Raw genomic sequence first — 21,788 nt, forward strand, 5'->3', positions numbered from 1 at the left:
GTACGACTGGGGGATATATATAATATATCCACCAGTTCACTACAACAAATGAAAGAAAGAAAACACAATCAACGCATTGATATTTTTAAAATTTGGTTGAAAATGTACATTACAGATAGCCAGAATTACAAAAATCCTCTATCTTTATAAACACTATTTAGCTGAAATGAACTAGATTTCTTAGAAAATCGGCATGGTTTCATATCTTTTTAAAATTTAAACGATCAATTTTTCTTTGTAATTTATGGAAAAAAAAAACTTTGATATAGAACAGAAGTGGGTCTCTTTTGTTTCTATTAAAACAAAGAATTCACCTCAGAACAACATTCTAAAATTTAAAATATTATTTTTAAAATTGGGTATCGATTATTTTTTGAAAGTTGCACAAAAAGAGCATGTGAATATCTGAATTTACATAATTGAGAAAAATATGATTACTTACTTGTTGTATAATTTAATTTTCGGTGCGTGCTTGATGGGACGATGCGTTTTTTCCTCTTTCAAATGTTCATCTTTACTTTTGTAAGCATGAAGTGTATGTAGTTGTAGCGTCAAAGAATTTCTTTCCAAATGGATTTCAAAATCAGAGAGCTAAATGGAGGCGACATTTTGACTACACGCCGAATGTGTAAATTTGACCTCTTGTTGACCTTTAGCGTGACCACACTTTTTTGATATTCCAATGGTCTCACAGCTAGAGATGAAAGAATTCACAAATGGTGAGACATAGGCCATTCTAAGGCACCACATATTTGAAGGTCGTAAAATAAATGAGTTTCTTTATTAAAAGAAATTTTATCGACTTACGGGCGAGTGATTTACGACTTTTAGTCGCCCCAAGAAATTTTCAATCGACTGTGGCGACCGGTCGTGTAAAGTCTCAAAGGCTGTATGTATGTATGTATGTATGTGTCAGGTCATGTCATATGCTACTGGTACCATGTAACCCAGTACTACCTGCCTCATGGTCGGGTCACCGGCGACTAAACTGGTTCCCCCACCAGACTTGTTTGGTGAGGAGGGCGGCTTGTCTCCCTGAAGGATTAAAAACAAGACCTTCCAAAGGGCGAATGAACTCTTTTCTGGGTCAATGGCCAACTAGCACCGTGTATATTTGTGTGTGTGTGTGTGTGTGTGTGTGTGTGTATTGGGGTAGAGAGGGCTCCCATAAGCCGTGGTGAAGGCGACCTTTCTAGGAGAAGCAAATCTCTGATTTAAAAAACCATAAAGCGGAAGACCAGTACCCGCATTAAGCTGGTCTGCAGTTTAATTTGTTGCTGGCTATCTTGCTCTTGCTTGTTGCTGGATCTCAACATTTTGAACCGAGAGAGAGACTTAGCTGTCGTACAAAGCTAAGACTCTTTAACATCATATTTGTATAGATACTCCCTCAGACATTTGGGCTCATGGATTTTAAATGTCTGAGGGAGTGGCACTCGTCTGACAAGACGTTGCAATCATCATGTATGTATGTATGTGTATATATATATATGTATATATATATATATGTATGTGTATATATATATGTATGTATGTGTATATATATATGTATGTGTATATACATGTATGTGTGTGTATATATATATATATATATATATACATGTGTGTATATATATGTGTATATATATATAGGTATGTATGTGTGTATATATATGTGCGTATGTGTATCTATACTCCTATAAATCTAGTTTTCTTTTGTGTGTATCAATATTCATATTAAAAACCCTCTTTTCTATTTACTTAAAAAGAAAATACAATTTTCTTATATATGGGTTGTGGAATTGCATTCACTAGCAAACGATCTAGCTAATTTGCATATTCTTTTTAAACAATCATTTTAATTAATTCCCTATTAATTGCTTCGGGTTTTAATGGGATAATCATCTTTAGTTAACTATTACGTGTAATTATATTCATGCAGATATTCTACATGATTTATACTTGCACAATATTTGCGAAAAAAGTTTATAGTAAACACAAAATTGTTTCCATATATATTTATGTATGCATATATATTTTTATTAAACAAATCTATCTATCTATTATTTTTCTATCTATATATCTATAAAAGTGAACGTGTCTGTGTATCTGTCTTTGTACATTTCCCTATGCAATAACTCCGTCAATTTTAGTCTACAAACTCGAAATTTGATATACAGGTTACTGAGATTTGGGAAAATCGATGTAATCGGTTTTTGGCCCGAAATTTCGCGATTAAGGGGTCAAAGTTCAATAATTTGACCTTTGAGAACTCTACCAAACTCCTCCAACAATTTTGGGTCTACGCACTTGAAATTTTAGATATAAGTGTCTTGGATATGGATAATAATAATAACTTGATTTGAGCCCAAAACAATAAATTTTAAGGGGTCATAATAGGGGTCAAAGTTTTAAAAAAATTGTCCTCTGCGGTCTCTTCCAAATTACTCAGAATTTCTGGTCTAAATATTTGAAATTTTACATAAAGGGTATTCAGAGATAGGGCAAGCTTTTTCATCAACTTGGGTCGAAAATTTTTAGTTACCAATATATAAATGTATGTATGTATGTTTGCATGTCTGCCTTAAACTTTCAATAGAGGCGACGGATTTTACCAAGATCAGTATTATTTTAAAGTTCGATCTTTCATACGACAAATATCGAAAAATTGGCTAAAAACATTAATATCTTCCTCTTCAACTAGGCACTTTTCTACAGGGGTGCGGTCACTTTTTTCGCCGATATTTTTGAAAGTTATCCTCTCCTTTAGATTGTCTAGCCTTAATTTTAAAAAATGTCGCTTCCGGTTTGGCGGTGGTCGTAACAGCATAAACGTTAGGTTTTACCCCGTTCTTTTCCTCCTTTGCGGTACGGGTTCAAGCCTGCCTTCCTACTACCACTATTTTTTTTTTTTGCTCAACATACACATCCAAACACCCGGGCAACGCCGGGCGCCCATGCTAGTATATATATATATATATATATATATATATATATATATATATGTATGTATGCATATGTATATAGATGTATGTATGTATGCATATGTATATAGATGTATGTATGTGTGTATATATATATATATATATATATATATATATATATATATGTAACTACGTCAATAACATAATTTTAAGTATTTTCCATATGAAGATAAATATTTTATATAAATATAATTAGCTAATGAAAATAAACAAAATAAATAAAACTTTATAACCTTGTTATATTGGCATAATGAATTTCGATAATGATAGTATATAGGATGGCAAAATATATCTAAATTAATATTTAATATGATCAATGAAGATAAGTATGTTAATATATTACACATAATATATTATTTTACTGTGCAGTGACAAAAAAGAGAGTACATCTACATTATACAATAAGGAGTGACGGAGGATTAAATATTAAATTAGTATAGGGAATAGAAATGGATCATGATATGACGAGATCCCTGGCGCCACCAGATGATCTTGCTTTTCAGATAGAGGAAGAGAAGATGGGAGAGGATTAGGTATGGTTGGGGGGTGCCATGCTGACACTTGGTCAAGGAAAAACAGATGTTTATGAGATTTCTGTCCACAATGAAAGGAAAATATAAAATCTGATAATAGCATTCGTGGAACAAGAGATTGTTTTTCTAGTTGGATTTGGTAAAAATAAATTTTAGCTGCTGAGTGAGACAGGTACAATGACTTGGGTTCAAAAGGTCTGCTTTGGGTTTTTTTTTTTTTTTACATAGGCATCACCACATTATCAAGGCCAAGAGGCCACTCAAGGATAAGGGTTAAAGAGTGTACAGTAGAAATTGGACAATATCGTAATCATTAGTAATGAAAATTTGGTAAATTTGATAACTTATATGGAACAGCTCATCAAGAACTTATTTACGTTAGACTTGAAGACAACCATATTGTAGTCAGTCGGAAAGCAGGAAAATGGAAGACAATTCCACAGGCGTGCAGTTCTAAGAAAGAAGCTTTGTTCATGGAATCTACGTTTAGGTTTAGGCACAGATAAAGAGTGGGGGAATTATTGATAGTGTTTACAGCTAGACGAGTATTTCTTGTGAAAGTTTGGCGTGGGGGGACCATAGATTGAAGCTCAGTCGAACACTTTCCATGAAAATAACGATACATCAGAGACAAACTCGCAACATCTCTTCTGTGAGATAGAGGTTGCAAGGAAGAGAAAAGGACATCTCCTACGAGGCTACGAAGTCTATTTTGAACTCTATCAAGGCAGGACAAGTCCTTTCTAGCAGCTCCTGCCCAGATGTGGACACAATATTCCATCCTTGGACGTACCTGGCTCTTATATAGATAGAGAATAGCATCAGCAGTAAGATATCTACCGGATCGATAGAAAGACCCCATCATTTTTCCAGCGGCCTTGGCAACAGATTTGATGTACGTGTTCCATTTAAGATCAGGAGTAATGGTCAAGCCAAGAAGCTTGTCAAAACTTGAGGCCTCCTGAAGACGAGAGCCATTCATTTCAATTGATGCCAGATGTGGATCAGAATGTTGATGATGTAAAGAGAGAGGCTTGGTTTTAGATGCATTAAAAGTAACCAGCCACTCCTTACCCCATTGTACTACGTGCTCAAGATCAGAGGAGAGAGAATTGAAGAGAACTTGGTTGTTTACTGTCTTAGATGTGCTACCATAAATGGTAGAGTCGTCAGCATAAATGTCTACAAATGATGTAAGGATGTGATTTGGAAGATCATTAATGTAGATCAGGAAAAGAGTTGGGCCCAGATGGACCCCTGAGGGACACCGGCATTAATACTGTGAGCTTCTGATTTTTGCCCCTCAACTACTACTCTTATGAATCTATCAGAAAGAAATGATTTAATAATTGAGAAGACATTTCCAGCTATACCATAGCTAGAGATCTTATGAAGTAAACCTTTATGCCATACCCTATCAAAGGCCTTAGATATGTCAAGAGCAATTGCCCTAGAAAGGTTGCCTCCGTCGAGAGATTTGCTAATCCTATGAGATATAACTGTAAGCACATCTGCTGTAGATCTAGCTGAACGGAAACCATATTGAGTGTCACTAAGAAGGTTATTTTTGTTGAGATGGTTGATTACTTCTGTATTTAACACAGATTCCATCAACTTACTCATGACGCACAGGAGACTTATTGGCCTGTACTGAGAGGGGGATGAGCGATCACCTGAATTCTTAAATACAGGGCATACTGATGAAATTTTCCAGGGAGATGGGAAACTATTCTCCTTAAGACAACGTTTAAACAGTTTTGTAAGTATGGGCGCTAGTTCAGGTTGAAGTTTTTTGAGTACTATAATTGGAATACCGTCAGGGCCAGTTGCTTTACTGGAATCAAGGTTTTTGATTAGCTTGGCAACATCACGTACAGATATACGTATATCACATAGCATGTTTTCTGATACAGGAGGAAATATTGGGGGTTGGCGGCCTTGATCGCAAAGGGTAGAATTAGCTGCAAAGTTCTTGACAAAGAGTTTGGCTTTGTCTGATGCTGACGAGATTACCTCAGGTTCATTGATAATAGTTGGGATGGAGCACACACTTCTGTTCAGGATTCTGTTTGCTATTTGCCAAAACTGGTGGGAACCAAGCCGCTGCTCAGCTACTTTGGACTTAACAGATTGAGCATACAACTCTCTTGCATTCTTTATTACTTTCTTACAATGGTTGCTGGCAGTCCTAAAAGCGGCTTTAGTTTCCATACATCTATTACGTTGGAAACAGTGGAAAAAGTGACTTCTGTGCGCAATGGCAGCAGCACATTCTGGAGAGAACCATGGCTGGCTGTTAGGTTTTTGCTGACACTTTTTCGAGGGTATGAAACGGTCAATACCTACAATTAACCATTCCGTTAGGTCTAATACTATAGAGGACACATCCTTTTTAAACATGGAATGCAGAGGTAGATCAGATATAAATGTGCGGAAGCTATCCCAGTCAGCCTTAGTGTATCGATATACTGTACGATGGAGAGGTACATCTGGGGACTTATTACATTTCATTTTTATCTTAATTGATACAACAGAGTGGTCGGAAGATCCAAGAGGCGACAGAACAGAAACTGAACATAGTTCAGGGCAAGTTGTGAGAAAAAGGTCTAGTAGGCTCGCATACTGGCTGTCATTGTCGGGCACACGGGTGGGTTCCTGAACAATCTGAGTGAGGTCATAGGCAATGGAGAAATCATGACAGAACCTCCCCTCATAATCTGTCTTTTTTGAGTGGGTCAACCATTCGACGTTGTGAACATTGAAGTCTCCACATATGTGAATGTTAGCTGAAGGATAAGCAGATAGGACTAGGTCAATTTTCTCAGATATGCTTTTAAAGATAGTAACTCTGCTGTTATGGGGGCGATAGAGAGTAAATATAAATGCCGTAGTGTGAGCTAAAGCAACCCGGAAGCACATATAGGGTAAGTTAGGATCTTCCCTGGAGATGTCCCTTCCACATGGAAAGCTATCTTTAATATAGGCACATATTCCATGCCCATGGCGATCTTGGGGGTCAGATTTAGAAGTTAAGTTAGAGTATCCTTTAATTGCGAACTCTTCTAGGGAAATAGCCTGTCCAATGCCAGTTTCACTTAAAAATAAAAGGTCTGGTTTAGTCTCCTGTAATTGGGTTTCAACCTCTTGAAGGTTAGAACGTAGACCCCTGATGTTGGAGAAGGAGACATGGTAGTAGGGATCTACGTTGGAAGTTGGAGAACCGGGTTTAATCGTGTATTTTTTCTTGAAACTTGTCATGATGAAATTTTGGAATTTGTGGACTAGGTCATCAGATTTACTTAGAGCAGGACAGAGAGGGGAAACTAAGAGAGAAAAAGAAACGAAGAATTTTTTTTTTATTTGTAGCTAATGATAAGGTAAAGCCGTAACAATTACCCACTAGTATGGCATCGAGAGGCCCCACCAGAAGCTACTGCATGGTCCAGAATCCATTCACCAAATGGCAATACAGCAGCCCCAGTACTTTGCACCTGCTGATAGGACAGCCTCCTTAGTGGTTAATCCAAGGTTCGGGTCCCTGACTATCAGGCGGATAACGTCAGCCCAGACAAAACGTTTACCTCCAGCACCCTTACTAGTGACATAGCTACAAGGATAGACATAGAAACAGAAAATTTCCGCCATCTCTGCCAACTGTTCGCGCAAAATACTGCCAACCTAGAAAACAGCTTTTTCTTCTCCCTTTGTCAGAAAAATCACTCATTAAAAGATGAGGACTGAGGGACAAATAAGAAGAAGCGAGAGTAACAGGAGCTGCCGATAACACATCCACAATGCGTTTTCTACTCTCCATTAAAAAAAAAAAAAAAAAAAAAATTATTAAGTATTCTACTTAATAAAAGTCCAACGGACGTGTTTAAGGGAAAGTATGGTAATAGATTCCCCTCTCACGAACTAAGAATGAGTACAATTTCGTAATCTATTTTTACAATCAACTTGGTAGATAAATAAACATTTATGGACAAGAAAAAAAGCTAGCATTTAATAAAACAGAAATACATAAATTAAATACTGAAATAAAATGGAGTTATTAATATTTGAATCAAAAAATAAAAAGTATGATTAAAATTGAAATCACTTATCTCAACAAAAACACGTCCGTCTCCAAAATGTAAACTGAAGTGAGGAATTTAAGTTAACAGCGTTCAAAAGATTTTTTTAAAAATTAACCGTTAAAAGAAAAGCGTGATTTTATGCTGAACTTTAGCTAGTCACGTTTTAAGAAACTTACGATATAAAAGAAAAGCGGATGGGGGGGTTCTTCCGAAGGTTAGTTGGTGACGTTATAAGTAATTGCGAGATAAGATGGAAGCCAGCGAAATTAAGGGGTGTAGACTGAAAATGATAATATAATGGATTGAGTATACAATATTTAAGATCAACTCGGTAGATAAATAAACATTTATGGACGAGAAAAAAAAAGCTAGCATTTAATAAAACAGAAATACATAAATTAAATACTGAAATTAAATGGAGTTATTAATATTTGAATCTAAAAATAAAAAGTATGATTAAAATTGAAATCACTTATCTCAACAAAAACACGTCCATCTCCAAAATGTAAACTGAAGTGAGGAATTTAAGTTAACAGCGTTCAAAAGATTTTTTTAAAAATTAACCGTTAAAAGAAAAGCGTGATTTTATGCTGAACTTTAGCTAGTCACGTTTTAAGAAACTTACGATATAAAAGACAAGCGGATGGGGGGGTTCTTCCGAAGGTTTGTTGGTTACGTTATAAGTAATTGCGAGATAAGATGGAAGCCAGCGAAATAAAGGGGTGTGGACTGAAAAGGATAATATAATGGATTGAGTATACAATATTTAAGATCAACTCGGTAGATAAATAAACATTTATGGACGAGAAAAAAAAAGCTAGCATTTAATAAAACAGAAATACATAAATTAAATACTGAAATTAAATGGAGTTATTAATATTTGAATCTAAAAATAAAAAGTATGATTAAAATTGAAATCACTTATCTCAACAAAAACACGTCCGTCTCCAAAATGTAAACTGAAGTGAGGAATTTAAGTTAACAGCGTTCAAAAGATTTTTTTAAAATTAACCGTTAAAAGAAAAGCGTGATTTTATTCTGAACTTTAGCTAGTCACGTTTTAAGAAACTTACGATATAAAAGAAAAGCGGATGGGGGGGGGGTTCTTCCGAAAGTTAGTTGGTGACGTCAAAAGTAATTGCGACATAAGATGGAAGCCAGCGGAATTAAGGGGTGCAGACTGAAAAGGATAATATAATGGATTGAGTATACAATATTTAAGATCAACTCGGTAGATAAATAAACATTTATAGACGAGAAAAAAAGCTAGCATTTAATAAAACAGAAATACATAAATTAAATACTGAAATAAAATGGAGTTATTAATATTTGAATCTAAAAATAAAATGTATGATTAAAATTGAAATCATTTATCTCAACAAAAACAAGTCTGGATTTGGTTTTGGAAGATGTTGTCATTTGGGTCCACCTGTTGGACCACCAAGCCAAGTGATAAGTTAGTTGGACAGATAAGTAAATAAATTGAACCTAGGGAGAGATATGGTCATTAATGAGGGAGAAGGTTCAGGACAAAAGAAAGAGAGAAGGGGAGTAAATTAATAGGGAACAAAGAGAAAGAGAGAAAGGGAAGAGAAAAGAAAGAATAACTCCAAAAAGGTAGAGGGAGGAATTTCTGATTTGATAAAAACGATTGGTTTTTTAGAGTTAGGGTCCTTTTTACTAGCTGGCATCGAGGCATCCACATCGCTCTCACCCCGCCTGGGGTGGGGTGGCGAAACCCTCATAAGAGCTAAGTTGAAAAGCTCTTGTTCTTAGCTGGGAAATTAGTTAGAGGAACTTAACCTGCATCATGAAGCTTGGATCAAAGAACTCGACTATAAACAAGTGTAAAACGATTTATGAATAATTATTTTGTTTCGTTAAATAAAAATGTCCCAGAGTTTTTCTTTCTTTCTTGATTTCCGGCCTGAATGAAGATGCAGTTTATTTCAGGTATGCCCTGATGCCAGATGATGAAGGAGATAGACTGGATCTAGCACGAAGCCAGAGTGATGACCGAAATCGACAATGTTGTCACATGAACTTAGGGTCATGCACATTTCGCGTGCCCTGAGCAGCAGAAGAATATTTTCCAGTAACCAGTGAAAGTCTGGTCACCACTGAGGGGTCCACCACTAGACAAGTAAGAATGTAGCCCTGCTGCGTTGCATCTATGGTCCTGTGAGCTGGGAGCGATGAACACGGCCAGAAGTACATCACAAGTATGCTCCCGTGAACCAGGATAGCGACGGATGCGGCCCGGCCCTCGGACGAGAGAGGGTGTTAGGGTTATATTATGGTGCCGTGACCAGGATATCACATCTCTATGAGATGTGCACGAATGAGTAACCACGAACACATTTTTGAAGCGTCTGGAACTCAGTTTTCTTGAAAAAAAAAATTGAAAATATAAGGAAAAAGAAAAATGGCACAGAAAAATGTTAAAAAAAATCGGGGGGAAAAAGAACCATTGAAAAGAAAACTTATTGAAAAGAAAAGAAAAACTGACATTGAATTTATCGAAAAGAAAAGAAAGATTGAAATTAAACTTTGAAGGCATAGCTAAAAACATAATAGCTGCAAGGAGCAAGGAGGACCTCGAGAGACAGAGAAAAGGAGAAATGAAAAGAAACGAAGCAGATGATAAGAGAGGTAAGGGCAGATTTTTATTGGTTCCTATTGCTTCGCTCAAATGTTTTTTCATGTGCGGTTGTCAGTGTGGTTTTTCTTTTGTTAAGTCTCCCATAACGAAAGTTTTGTCTTAATATGCAAAGTATTGTTGATTTTTCTTCCACCCCCAAAGGAAAACGTGAAAATGAAATATGTATTCGTTAGACTGGTTGATATGCCGTTGTTGTATAAGAACGGACGCGCATATGTTGTCACTGATATGAGAGAGAAAGAGAGAGAGAGGCAAGTCCCCTTAAAAGGCATGGCAGTAAACAGATTTAGTAGACATGAGGAGAGAGGGAGGGGCGAAAAGCAAAAAACAGCAAGCCCCAAGACCAGCTTGGAGCAGGAGCGAGGTGTGGGCGAATTGATGAGCATAAGAGTGTATACGACTTATCACGGGTAGCAGTCCGAAGGGTTAGATTCACTTTGAAATTTTTAAAAGAAAAATAGTTTTTGAAAAGAAGGAAGAGTAAAGGAAAAATAAATAAATAAATGAATAAATTATAAAAGAACGCCTGTCAAATAATGGTTGAAAGAAAAAAAAAAGAAAAGAACTAAGACAGAAAGAGAACGACAGTTGGCAGTTTTAGAAGAAAAAAATGTGTCGAGGAAGCCAGAAGAAAGAATTGGCTGGGTGTGATGTGATCTCTGCGGGAGGGATGTGAGAAAGTGTAGAGTGCACTGTGTATGAGCTATAAAGGTAGAGACGGAGAAATGTACAAGGTGTACTGGTCGTAAAGGCATGAAGAATTGAGTGGTCAAAGATTTAACGAGACACTGGATGTGTCTGCGTGAGATGCCATGGAAAAGGCATGTGAGAATACGAATATCATAGAGATGTGATCTCTCCGCTGGTCTACAGTGACAGACACTGTGCACCACTGATGAATGGGGAAACTTTTGAGAATAATGTACCATGAGATAGAATGGTCAATAAGTGAGAGAGAGAAAGATGCTCATGCCGAGATAACCTGAAGAATGGTTGTGAAAAGGGAAACCAAAGAGGGATTGAGAGAAGTATACCGATCCTTAGAGAAATAGAAACCGGCGGTATCGATGCCGTTCTGATTTTGTAATGAATAGAAGCTCTCATAAAAATAAATTAAAGATGAAGTAATGATTTGGCTGTGTGGTGAGACATTTAGACTGCCAAACGTTTGGTTGGAGAATTTTATTAAAATTAAAGGAAAAAAAACCTGAAATTGGGGGAAGGAAGGTTCCTGTCAGCCTACGAGCAATGAACCAGGTAGACCAGAAGTAGTTAACCAGGTAGCAATCTGATAATGGACTGGGTTGCAACTGTTGGTGCTGTCGTGTGCATGTCGGGCCCTTGTGCGCACGTGGTATTGACAGGCTGTGGAACGGGGCCGCTCTTTCAGATGTGCTAGTAGATAGAAACCAATGGGGATAGACAGAAGAGAAACTAAAAACGTGTATCATGAAATTAAATCTTAAATCTTTTTAGGATAAAACAAACGGAGTTTGATAGAACCGTGATTTGATTGAAGAAAAAAAATGAAGGGAACTGTTTCGTTATTTTAATAATTGTATTGAAATGTACTATTTTTTTTTGATGAGGACTGATACCGTGTGAAATAGTGAATTATTTGAAAAAAATTTTTGTGGCATTTAAACTGCCGAATAGCGAGTCATTTGGCCTGAGAGTTTTCATGAAATGTGAATAAAATATTGCTGGAAGTGATGTTAAGGCATTTAAACTGTTGAATAGAAAATCAGTTGGCCTGAGAGTTTTCATGAAATATGAATAAAATATTGTTGGAAGTGATGTTAAGGCATTTAAACTGTTGAATAGAAAATCAATTGGCCTGAGAGTTTTCATGAAATGTGAATAATATATTGTTGGAAGTGATGTTAAGGCATTTAAACTGTTGAATAGAAAATCAGTTGGCCTGAGAGTTTTCATGAAATGTGAATAAAATATTGTTGGAAGTGATGTTAAGGCATTTAAACTGTGGAATAGAAAATCATTGGTCTGAGAGTTTTCACAGAGTGTGAGGTGGTAAATTGATTGGAATTTGCATTAAAACATTTAGGCTGTCAAAGAAAAAATCATTTAGCCTGGGAATTTACATTAAAAAAAAATGAAATCAATCGCATGGTAAATAGTTTTGAAGCATTCAAACTGTCAAGTAGAATGTCTTAAAGAAACCAACGGTGCTGATAGTATTATGTTTTGAAAAAATTAAATATGCAGTCGTTGAGAAGGCTTTGAAATTGTGAAAACACTGCTGATGCTATTCTCTACCTATATAAGAGCCAGGTACGTCCAAGGATGGAATACTGTTGCCACATCTGGGCAGGAGCTGCTAGAAAGGACTTGTCCTGCCTTGATAGAGTTCAAAATAGACTTCGTAGCCTCGTAGGAGATGTCCTTTTCTCTTCCTTGCAACCTCTATCTCACAGAAGAGATGTTGCGAGTTTGTCTCTGATGTATCGTTATTTTCATGGAAAGTGTTCAACTGAGCTTCAATCTTTGGTCCCCCCTCGCCAAACTTTCACAAGAAACACTCGTCTAGCTGTAAACACTATCAATAATTTCCCCCACTCTTTATCTGTGGCTAAACCTAAACGTAGATTCCATGAACAAAGCTTCTTTCTTAGAACTGCACGCCTGTGGAATTGTCTTCCGTTTTCCTGCTTTCCGGCTGACTACAATATGGTTGTGTTCAAGTCTAAAGTAAATAAGTTCTTGATGAGCCGTTCCATATAAGTTATTAAATTTACCAAATTTTCATTACTAATGATTACTATATTGACCAATTTCTACTGTACACTCTTTAACCCTTATCCTTGAGTGGCCTCTGGGCCTTGATAATGTGGTGATGCCTTTGTAAAAAAAAAAAAAAAAAAAAAAAAGTATGAAATATCATTCGGAAATGTGCCTCCATGCCAAGAGGTGTGCATGACCTGAGGACGTGAGTTCTTTCCCTTCGTGTAAAGGATTGAGAGAGATGCGTCTGAAGAAAAGAAAGAAAACCCCGCGGTTTATGATGTTATGAGTAAAAATACTGCATTCTTCGTTTTTAGATATTTTTGTAATCGAGCACTCTACTGGAGTAGAGCTAATAATTTTTATGTGCTCAACATGTCGCTCGGATTTAAAACCAACAGTATTGATGGTAAATTTGAATTTTTGTATAGCTGAAGAATGGATTGCTATTGAGCAAGTAGAGATAAATAAATAGAGGCGTAAATGTGACTTGACTGTGCCACGTTTGGTTGAAATTATTTCAGTCACCAGAATACCACATTTACCCATTTTCATTTTGTTGACTTCGGACAATCACGTGAGAATTAAGTGAGATTTTTTTTGAAGATAGTGATTTGAAGGGGAGCAATTAGACCCACGGATGAACAATAAATTAGTCATGCGGAGATACAGTGTTTGAAAGAAGATACCAGAAATGAATAGAGATCTGTTTGAGTCTGTATGAATTATGAGATGAAAGATCTTATTACAATCACTGGCTCAATGCACTGTAAAATGTGCATGTGGGTAGTGTGCCTGGAAACTTCTGTCGATCTTGTAGGATAGAGAATTAATTGTATTTGGGAATTCTGTAATTGTATTTGGGAATTCTGACTGAAAAGAAATAGTTTAGTTGAGGACTAACTAAATTTGGAAAAGAAGAGAAATATCAGAAAAATGGATATGTGGAAAGGATCTGACCTTTCTTTTACTCAATGAAGTGTGAGAGAAATCTGGAGATTGTTTTTTTAATTAGCAGATAGCTGGATAAAAATGTGAGAGTCAATAATGAAAGAATTCCCCCGTTTTAAATGTAGGAAGAAATCAGGTAACCACAAACCACTGACAACTGACAACAGCACACCTGAGCGGAGTGTGGATACCAATGAGTGCCCTCTACCAAAACTTGGATAGCGTGCATGAGCTGCAACCATCGACAAAACCCAAGGTTACAAGCAGGGACCCCAAAGTCAGTCCCTAAGCCATAATTAAAAAAAGAAAAAGAATGAAAAAAAAAAACAAATATCAAAAGCGCAAATATTTTTCTGATTGTTTTATGATTTGTGAGAAAGAGAAAATGAGCAAGTAGTTAAAGGGTGTATGAACCATCCTTTGATAGTGAACTGAACATGGTTATCTTTTCACGGTTGCATGCACATAGGTTAAATCATAGAGAAGGACCGAAAATGAAAAAAAATGAAAAAAGAAAAAAATGTTTTGCATGCACATAGATTAAGTCGTGAAGATACTGAAAGTAAATAAGAAAAAAAATTTTAAAAATGAAAGACACCCCATGTTTGCATGTACATGGTTTGATGAGTTACAGTTATACAGAAGGACTGAAAATAAAGAAGAGAAACTGTTTTGCATGTACGTAGTTGCAGTCACCTTAAAAGGACTAGTAAAGTGAAAAAAAGGGAGTTTATCAATTGAAAAATGCATGTGTAGGCGAATATAAAAATCCATGACTCATGAGCTGTGGAAGCTTATAATGTATGAGTGCATGTTTAGTTATTGAGTGAGTGCCATTTTCTCTGATGATAAGAACTATGGGCTACATACAAATACTTATGCATGCATACACACTACATTATAATATATACAGCAGTACAACCAGAACCATTGGACCAGAACATTTTTGCATGCTGAATGGACAGTTTTTGTCAGTTGCTTTTTATTGAATGATTGTAGAATTACTAGTTTCAGGTCAGGCTTCTGGTGCAGGTCGCATATATGCCAATTATGACTAATTGACAAGTGAAAGGAAGGGGCGGATATGACGAAATCCCTGGCGCCACCAGATAATCTTGCTTTTCAGATAGAGGAAGAAAAGATGGGAGAGGATGAGGTATGGTTAGGGGGGGGCCATGTTGACACTTGGTCAAGGAAAAACAGATGTTTATGAGATTTCTGTCCACAATGAAAGGAAAATATAAAATCTGATAATAGCATTCGTGGAACAAGAGATTGTTTTTCTAGTTGGATTTAGTAAAAATAAATTTTAGCTGCTAATTGAGTGAGACAGGTACAATGACTTGGGTTCAAAAGGTCTGCTTTGGGGTCTGGAAGATGTTGTCATTTGGGTCCACCTGTTGTATTTAACTACCAGACCACTAAGCCAAGTGATAAGTTAGTTGGAGAGATAAATAAATAAATTGAACCTAGGGAGAGATATGGTCATTAATGAGGGAGAAGGTTCGGGACAAAAGAAAGAGAGAAGGGGAGTAAATTAATAGGGAACAAAGAGAAAGAGAGAAAGGGAAGAGAAAAGAAAGAATAACTCCAAAAAGGTAGAGGGAGGAATTTCTGATTTGATAAAAACGATTGGTTTTTAGAGTAAGGGTCCTTTTTACTAGCTGGCATCGAGGCATCCACATCGCTCTCACCCCGCCTGGGGGGGGGGAAACCCTCATAAGAGCTAAGTTGAAAAGCTCTTGTTCTTAGCTGGGAAATTAATTAGAGGAACTTAACCTGAAGCTTGGATCAAAGAACTCGACTATAAACAAGTGTAAAACGATTTATGAATAATTATTTTGTTTCATTATATAAAAATGTCCCAGAGTTTTTCTTTCTTTCTTGATTGCCGGCCTGAATGAAGATGCAGTTTATTTCAGGTATGCCCTGACGCCAGATGATGAAGGAGACAGACTGGATCTAGCACGAAGCCAGAGTGACGACCGAAATCGACAATGTTGCCACACGAACCTAGGGTCATGCACATTTCGCGTGCCCTGAGCAGCAGAAGAATATTTTCCAGTGACCAGTTAGAGTCTGGTCACCCTTGAGGGGTCCACCACTAGACAAGTAAGAATGTAGCCCTGCTGGGTTGCATCTATGGTCCTGTGAGCTGGAAGCGACGAACACGCCCAGAAGTACATCACAAGTATGCTCCCGTGAACCAGGATAGCGACGGATGCAGCCCAGCCCTCGGACGAGAGAGGGTGTTAGGGTTATAATGATATTATTACTTAGTTTAATAGTAATGTTTATAGATGGTAAAGTTGAGTTTGTTAAGTAAGGTAATTTATGGATTAAAAAAACTAAATTGTAATAATTATAATATTAAAAAGGTATTTATAGTTATCAGACTCCAAATATTGATCTAAAAATAAAATGTATATGATGCAACAAGAGATTATTGATTGATAGGTTGTTTCAAATGTATGAGTCAAATGTTTTAATTGTTAAAAATTTAAAAAAAAAAAAAAATTAATTAAAGTATATAGGAGAGGGGGGTTAAAGTATAAGGAAACCATTAGTTGGATATGGTCTATAATTTTTAGGTCTAAACAATATTTATTAAATCTTATTAACTTGAATTTAAATTAGAATTAGTTTTAACTGAAATATACATTTATTTATTTATAATTAAAATAACATGTTCTCAGAATAAGAAACTCTGAAAAATACTTATTAGAGAATTAGGATATATACAATGATAAACAATAATTATATTTAAATAAGGAACAAGTTCAAAAAATGTTTATTAATACTAGATTGTCTTATGTAGAATTGAGTAAAGTTTGTGAAATGTAAAATTAAAAATATTACTTTCAATATAAATAATAATGATGGTGCTGATATTGATAATATTATGAATAAATATATAAATGAATAAATAAAAATTAAAGTAAATGTAAGTAACTAATTAATTTACAATTCAACATTAGCAGATATGAAGTATAACTTAATAACTTATGACTATCGATTGAATTAATTTTTAATACTAACATTTTATATTGAAAAATTAGTGAATTAATTTATAATATAAATCGATTTAATTTTAAAAAAATAATTTTAAGTGAAAGACATTAAAACTATATTAAAATTACTTATTAGTTGAATATGGATTTGTATGCGTTGTGAAAATAAATAAATATAATTAAACTTAATATTTCATCAGATTTGTTCCAAGGAAGGTAACTTTGCCTATGAAAACTCCTTTATATCATAATTGTAAATAATCAAATTTATTTAAATTTAATTATTTACAATTACAATATAAAGGAGTTTTCAGATTATTTTTAAACTTAACAAAACGCAAAGATACTTTTTGAATTGTATGATTTTAAAAATTATGATTGTAAGGATTAATAAGCTTGATTATAATAGCTCACAGAATTGAATTATGCGTGGTTTTCAATTCAAATTAATTGATAACCGACCGAAATGATCAATCTTTTTTTATTTTTAGCTTAGTTTAGTTCCGTATATCCAAAATAGTTTATAATTTGTTGATATTATTTTCATAAGGATGTATACACAAATTAGAATTAATAATTGTTAAATAGAACATTTTGGTAGAAGATTCATAAATTAATTAAAATTGTTGGTACGAATAGTTGGGTTTAATAACTTTGTTTGATAAAAATTCAATATGGCGTAATGGAAAAATATAGAGGTGTTTGCAGCTTCTTTTCCAATTTCCGGATTTTAATCATGTCAAATCACACTTCATTTCCTTTTGATGGATTGATGTTGCTATTTCTACTGATGAGTTAAGGGATTAATAGATTCACTGATTGATATAATAATTAAGTGATTGATTTTGCGCTACGAAACAGATACTGTCAAGAATTGCATAAGTCAACTGAAGGAATAAATTATAAGATGGTTAACATAATGAATTTTGGAATATAACTTTTTGTCATTTATTTTCTCTGTCTGTCTCTCTCTCTATAAATATATATATATATATAAGTTGAAATGGTAAAAAAGAGGATAAAAAGTGCTCAATCCGGTATTAGAGCTGAATATGATTTTTTTTTATTTTGCAACCTCAAAACTTAGACCATTACAATTGTTTCAGCAGACAGGAGTTTAATGTTTCTTCAGATGGTAAAAGTCAAAATGAGATGGGAAGAGAATATGCTTTTGGGGGACACGTGTGAACATTAAGAAAATAAGAGAAATATAGAGATAGAAAAATATAATTATAAAAAGAATATTTATATAAAGAAAGAAGAGAAAAAGAAAGAGAAGGAAAGAAAAAAGCATAGATATGTGTCATGGATAAAATCAGTTGAATTAAAAAAGTGATGGGTGTGGGTTAATGTATTTGAAATGAATTTAAGCTTGTCAACATGGCAGACGTTTTTGGGGTGTGAGGGGGTTATATAATGTGAAAAGATTTTCTGGGATATTTATCACTGCTGAAATGTTAACATACGTCTATTTGCTTGCATTTTACATACGTCCTGTATAACTTAATATAAAAGCTCTAGAAGTTTTGAATAGGAAAGCAATTAAATGGTAGATATTTAATATATGTATAGTTAATTACATTTAAAATACATCCTAGTATCTGCATTGGGTTTTTGATAATTGCATTATTTAAGAAAAAAATAAGAATAGTTGGAATAATAGAGGGTGAATAATTAGGAAAAATAAGGGAATTTTGGTGGCTTAAAAATTTAAGAAAAGAAGGGATTTTGTTGGGTGAATATTTGATGTAGAAGAGGGGTTAAAAAATTAATGGGCTTAGAAGTATACAAAAAATGTGGATATTTATAAAAAACTAACAAAAAATATAAAAGTGGCCCTATAAAATGGTGTGGGGTTTAATGGGAATTACACAGCTATACAAATGATTGGAAATAGAGGTATTTGGTTACAATACAATATGAATAATTAGATATGGAATGGTATGAAACGATATAAAAGATTTAAAAGATGAGGAAGGTAGGAGCAATTAATGATGGCCAGGTAAATGGTTGTAAACTATTTGTTAGTCATAAGCTGAAATGGATAAAGTAAAGTATGCAATTATTAGATTAAGAGAGTTATATTAGATGAACTTTTGAAGGGTGTGAAATTGCCAAGGATGTGGGATTGTAGTATTTGCAAATAGTTATTGTTTTGACTTCAAAAGTTTAATAATTTATTGTAATCTTTGGAGTTATTATTAAAGAATTTTTCGTATATATATAAGAAATAGGAGAATTTCAAAGATTAACAGTTACTAAATTGATAGGAATTTTTCAATAAATTATAAGTAAGCGTGAGATTAAAGGTATGAGGAAAACCGGGGGGGGGGGACGGTCTCTAAAGAATTAAAAGGCAAAATAATATAGTAAAATGATGTGTAATTTAGTGAGGATTAAATAACACTACAGATGATTAGAAGTATGGGTGTTTGGTTATACTACAACATGAATAATTTGATATATAAGGGATGAAGAGCAGTTTATGATAGAATGGTTAATGGTTTTAAAGTTTTTTTTATAGTAATAAGTTAAAATGAGTAGAATAATAATGTTAAAGAGTGCAATTATTAGATTGGAATTATATTAGAAGAACTTTAGTAGGGTGTGAAGTTGCTGAGGAGGTGGGATTTGTAGTATCTAAAAAAATTGACGTTTCACTTCTAATAATTAGAGTTATGACAACAGAATATTCTTATCATTGTTTTGACTCTCAAGTATATATCCAACACAGACAGAGTAAACCACATCACTCTATATAAAAGCATATAAGATATCAATGGATACACACTCGAGAGTCCAAAAACGAAAAGAATATGCTGTCGTTCTAGCCCTATTAATAATTTATCTCTATCTTTGAAATTATTAATAAAGAATTTTTCGTATAGACAGAAGAAATAGAGGGAGCTTAAAGAATTACAGGTACTAGGTTTTTTAAAGAATTTCCCAGTTAATATTAGAATCAAGTTTAGGTAGTGGGCAGTTAGTGAGGTTTTGTTGAGGTGGTTAGGGTTCTTAAAGACCCATTTATGAACTCAAAAATGGTCTTTACATGAAGTTTCAGCAAGTCCGATGTAATACTTTTTATTATTAGGGTTTTCTATGGGTGCGATTGTGTCATTGTAGACTACTTCTGTTTGTAGACGTTGTTGTTTAAGTTGGAATTCTGATTTATTTGTGCAGTTACAGTTTTTTTGTGTTACTGTTATTATTGTGATTTTTGTTGTTGTTGTTGTTGTTGTCGTTGTTAAGTAGTCTATCATTATGTTTTTTAATTATTCTTTCTAGGTTGTCACTGCAACTATAACTGAGTTTTATGGTATTTCTATAAAAGATTTTGTGTAAGATGTTATTTGGGGGAAGTGGATGTTAATTAGTTTGAAGAATTTTTTCCAGTTTAGTTTTAATCATTGTATTAAAAAGTGGGTTAAACCAAATAATTTCTCTAGATCTGTGTTTTTTACTGTCCTTGTATCTATACATATATGTGTTCAAACTGTTCTCTATAATATATACTAATTAACTATTCTCTGTAGTTAACTATGTATTTGGAAAGTTTATTCTACAATATGCTTTCATATGCATTTATCATCACAACAAAATGTTACTTTTTATAATAAAAATTATTTGTAAAATAACATTCTACTTTTTTTATTTTGCATAAAGGAGATTAGAACAATAGTATAAAGAGCTGAGTGTATTTTAATTTAAAATTACTAGTTTAATTAAAATACAGGGAAAGAAAAAATGCTCGTTGTAATTTAGATATATAATAAGCTCGATAGGTAAATATCCTAGAGCTAATTTAATATTTAGTAATGTGATTGATAATTTAAAAATCAAATTATAATTAAATTAAACATCCGTTTCATAAGAAGGAACAACAACAAAATAAATAATTTGTACGATCGTTTCGGAAAACAGTGTTTTTATTGTGGTAGACATCAAGTTACGGACAATATTTTTTACATATAGTGTTTTTAACAAACAAAGTTTCCTCATCAGCAAATATTGGGAAGGGTTTTTAGTATATATAAAAGACACCATAAATAAACCTAGCATTAAAAGTAAGGCAGATGTATCTGGAAAAAATTAAAATAAAGGTATGGATTTAACTTGATAAGAAAATTAATATGGGTTAAAGATAGAAATAAAATAGAGTAAAATTATAAATATTAATTTGGTTTAAGTACAATATTATAATAGTATTTTTCGATAAAACTCATAGACACATACACATATATATACATACATGTATACACACATACACATATATATATACATATACACAAATACACATATATATATATATATATATATATATATATATAAAAATATACACATATATGCATATACATACATATACATATATATACATAAAAATATACATACAAGTATTTACCTTTTAATTTTTCGCCTTTTGAAATCAGGAACTATGGTCAAAGTACTCATATATTAATTTTCTTATCAAGTTAAATCCATACCTTTATTTTAATTTTTTCCAGATACATCTGCCTTACTTTTAATGCTAGGTTTATTTATGGTGTCTTTTACATATAATAAAAACCCTTCCCAATATTTGCTGATGAGGAAACTTTGTTTGTTAAAAACACTATATGTAAAAATTATTGTCCGTAACTTGATGTTTACCACAATGAAAACACTGTTTTCCGAAACGATTGTACAAATTATTGATTTTGTTGTTGTTTCTCTTATGAAATGGATTTTTAATTTAATTATAATTTGATTTTTAAATTGTCAATCACATTACTAAATATATATATATATATATATATATATATATATATATGCAAAATAAAAAAGTAGAATGTTATTTTACAAATAATTTT

General features: G+C 33.8%; 2 protein-coding genes across 3 annotated transcripts in view; both read right to left on the reverse strand.

Annotated features, from left to right (window-relative positions):
- LOC145279885 (ketohexokinase-like) overlaps positions 1–1,289 on the reverse strand; it is a 376,201-nt gene extending 374,912 nt beyond the window's left edge. Inside the window, exon 1 of the mRNA XM_080131353.1 lies at positions 443–1,289. The gene's annotated coding sequence lies outside the window, so the exon portion shown is untranslated. The remainder of the gene's footprint in view (positions 1–442) is intronic.
- The window catches only part of LOC145279887 (cis-aconitate decarboxylase-like), a 77,342-nt gene that overhangs the window by 47,233 nt on the left and 8,321 nt on the right, over positions 1–21,788 (reverse strand). The window lies entirely within an intron of this gene.

The sequence above is a fragment of the Euprymna scolopes genome, chromosome 7, assembly GCF_053919585.1.
Source record: "Euprymna scolopes isolate OS-2025 chromosome 7, ASM5391958v1, whole genome shotgun sequence".
Taxonomy (NCBI): Eukaryota; Metazoa; Mollusca; class Cephalopoda; order Sepiida; family Sepiolidae; genus Euprymna; species Euprymna scolopes.